The sequence below is a fragment of the Sinocyclocheilus rhinocerous genome, unplaced genomic scaffold, assembly GCF_001515625.1.
Source record: "Sinocyclocheilus rhinocerous isolate Xijiao unplaced genomic scaffold, SAMN03320098_v1.1 scaffold1341, whole genome shotgun sequence".
Taxonomy (NCBI): Eukaryota; Metazoa; Chordata; class Actinopteri; order Cypriniformes; family Cyprinidae; genus Sinocyclocheilus; species Sinocyclocheilus rhinocerous.
The window spans coordinates 266,171-269,495 of NW_015637670.1; the positions used below are offsets into that span (position 1 = coordinate 266,171).

The window sequence follows — 3,325 nt, forward strand, 5'->3', positions numbered from 1 at the left end:
ACGCGCGTTCACGACAGTACCATGATGCGAGCGTGTGGCAGCACCGACGCTGACCCAGATCCGGCGTAATGACGTCATTACGCCGGATCTGGATCAGCGCCGCCACACGCTCGCATCATGGTACTGTCGTGAACGCGTGTCTACAAGTGACGCAGTAGAGACGAAAATGTGGAATAAAGTCGTTATTTTTGTTTTCTTTGCAATCTTAAATTGTGTTCCGAAGATGAACGAAGGTCTTACGGGTTTGGAACAACACGAGGGTGAGTAATTAATGACATAATTTTCATTTTTGGGTGAACTAACCCTTTAACTTAGTGATTGCTATTGGGATGTGAAAAGACTTTCAAACAACATAAAACATTTTTTTGAACCAAATCACTTGCCCTGCCTTTAACTAAAGAACCGCTGCAGCTGAATTAGCAGCCTGGTCTCATTTTTTATGTCTAGGTATTAGTACATAATGTTTACAAGGACAAAACATACATTTTTGTATGTTTTGATTGATGCTGAAATGTACAATTTGGATGCATTACAACGTTTAAAATGTAAAATTGCTACGTATTTATAGCTAATAAACTTAAAATATTTACAAATCTTTTATATCATTAAGATTTTTGTATCAATGCATTTTTATTATTTTATCGATAAGCAAATTAGATTTTAGAGGTGAAATCACACAACTTTGTTAAGAGAATTTTGTTTTTAAATGTCCTTTTTTATGGGAAATATCTAGTTTTTGTGCTTTAGAAGAAAGTAAGTCATACAGGTCTGGAACAACATGAATGAGTAAATGATGACAATTTTCGTGTTTGGGTGAACTATTTCTTTAACCCTTGTACTAATGCAATATAAAAAAAAATGTTTAGCCTGAGCCTTATAGTTCTACATGGAGATAACAATATAATATGTTTGACAGTTTATAAAGCCACAGTGGTGGGGATGGATCTGAAACAGGACTCTGACATCTATGACATGAAGGTGGAGCAGGTGCTGAAAGAAGGTACGGTTCATTATTCCCTCCATGTTTCTCCGTTGATCATGAAGTTAATTTGAAATGTGTCTGATTCCTGTTAAATGCAGTTGTCCTTCTCCATTAATGCTCTACAGAAGGCTAAATTGCATTGCGGTAGAATTGTTTCCTAAACGCTGTTCTGTCCTGTAGGCACCGATGATAATGTTGAGGGAAAAGTGAGACAATTCCTGGCTCGTCCCAGTTGCAGAGAATATTTAGGATTGGTAGAAGGCAAGTCGTACCTCATCATGGGCAGATCTGTTGACCTGCCAAAGCTCGGGGGAAGGTAGGTGTCCACTGTGTCTGCAAATAGCAGGATTTATGCATCTACAATCTGTAGAGTGTTGTTCGTGGCTCAATGTTGTGACAGTTGTTTTCTAGCATAATGCATTTTTAGTAACCAAGAACAGACACTTGATTAAAATAAGATACACAACACAAATCCTCTATGATGAACATATTTTAAAGTAAGTTAATTTCGATCATTTTTGTGTTGTTTAAAGTAAATAATGTGTAGGTGCTGTAATTGTCCAGAGATTAAAGGGATAGTTCACCCAAAAATGAAAATGTGATGTTTATCTGCTTACCCCCAGGGCATCCAAGATGTAGGTGACTTTGTTTCTTCAGTAGAACACAAACGAAGATTTTTTTACACAAACCGTTGCAAGTCTGTCAGTCTTATAATGGAGGTGGATGGGAATCACGGCTAAAACATATAATAAAGCTAAAAAAAAACATACACAAACAAAACCAAATTAAAGCCTGCGGCTCGTGACGATACATTGATGTGTAAAGACACAAAACGATTGGTCTGTGCAAGAAACTGAACAGTATTTATATAGTTTTTTACCTCTGATGCACTGCAATGTCTGAACTGTACTGAGCGCATCCTCGACACAGCCTGTGCGTGAGGCGTCTTCTTCTTCTTGCTTTACGGTGGATCGCAGATTTATAAGTGCATTACCGCCACCTATCTCTCAAATGGACCATTGACACTCTATCTACAATCTCAATTAGGAGTGTCAATGGTCCACTTGAGCGACAGGTGGCGGTAATTCACTTATAAGTCTGCGATCCACCGTGAACCAAGAAGAAGAAGACCATTAACCATTAGACACTTATGATGATATATCACAGCTTGTTATTAAAATACATGTTTTGCTCAAGTTAAACTGAATGTGTGTTAAATGTTTATCAAAAATATATAAAAAACAACATGAATAGAAATATTTTTAAAAGAGTTTTCCTTTTTTTCACCTTGAACATCCTTTTTTTTAAATTGATCCTTACATCTAAAATTATGCATGTGCGTCATAAATGCATACAGTGTAGCTAAGCCGGTCATTATGTCTGTTTTGACTTCACTCTTCTGTTGTTTTTAGCCTGCAGTACATCTTTGGAGAGCATACCTGGATTGAATACTGGCCTACAAGAGCGGAAAGCCAAACTCCAGAACACAGGGAGCGATACATCGGCATTTCTGACCTCCAGAGCAGCCTCAGCAATTATGGATGTGCTACATAATCATATAACACCTATTTGTTAATTACAGAACACTCTCATTAAATCTTAAATAATATTGTTTGAGCCTAAATGCTTTGTTGTAATTTTGTCAAAAAAAAATAAAAGGTGACTAAATGAAACTTGAAAATTTTCTTTTTAGACTCCTGACTATAATTATGATGTGATAAACAGTGCCTTGCATGAATGTTCTGATTATTCTCATGTTTTATTCTGATGTTTTATCACAAATCCAACACTATAATTAGCTTTGTGATATTAAAATGATTGAAATATAACCAGAAGAGACTTAAAGGATCATTTCTGGATGTCTGAATAGATATCATCTTAATGCAATTTGTGTAAATAAAGGCCACACATTATGCAAAATGGGGGAAAAAAACAGACATTTAAATGAAATAAACAGGTCCAGATGATTATTCCAGACATTTGCTTTTTGACAGGATTTGATGTGGATCAAAAAATATATTGAAGAGGTATTGATGATGCAGTGATGCCTCACATAGAAACCAAATGAATAAATGACTCCATTCTAGAACATTCAAGAAGGAAAACCTCACGATCCCTGTGCGTGGAGCATCTCAGGTCTGGATGCTTATATGTATAAAGAAGAGGAAACTAACAAAAGTTACACAGAAGGAATTTAACGCATTTTGATCATATATAACATAGGTTGAGGCTTTTTTCTTATTGCTTTCAGTTGTTCACAGGGAAGGAAGGATAGACAAAGGGCTCTCACAGATGTAAAATGCAGCGCCAGCAGCAGAACTTGATCTTAGCTATACACACGAT

At 36.4% G+C, this 3,325-nt stretch overlaps 1 pseudogene; it reads left to right on the forward strand.

The window, feature by feature from the left end:
- Nucleotides 1–2,811, forward strand: part of LOC107749256 (complement C3-like) — a 50,751-nt pseudogene extending 47,940 nt beyond the window's left edge.
- The last annotated feature ends 514 nt before the right edge of the window (nt 2,812–3,325 follow it).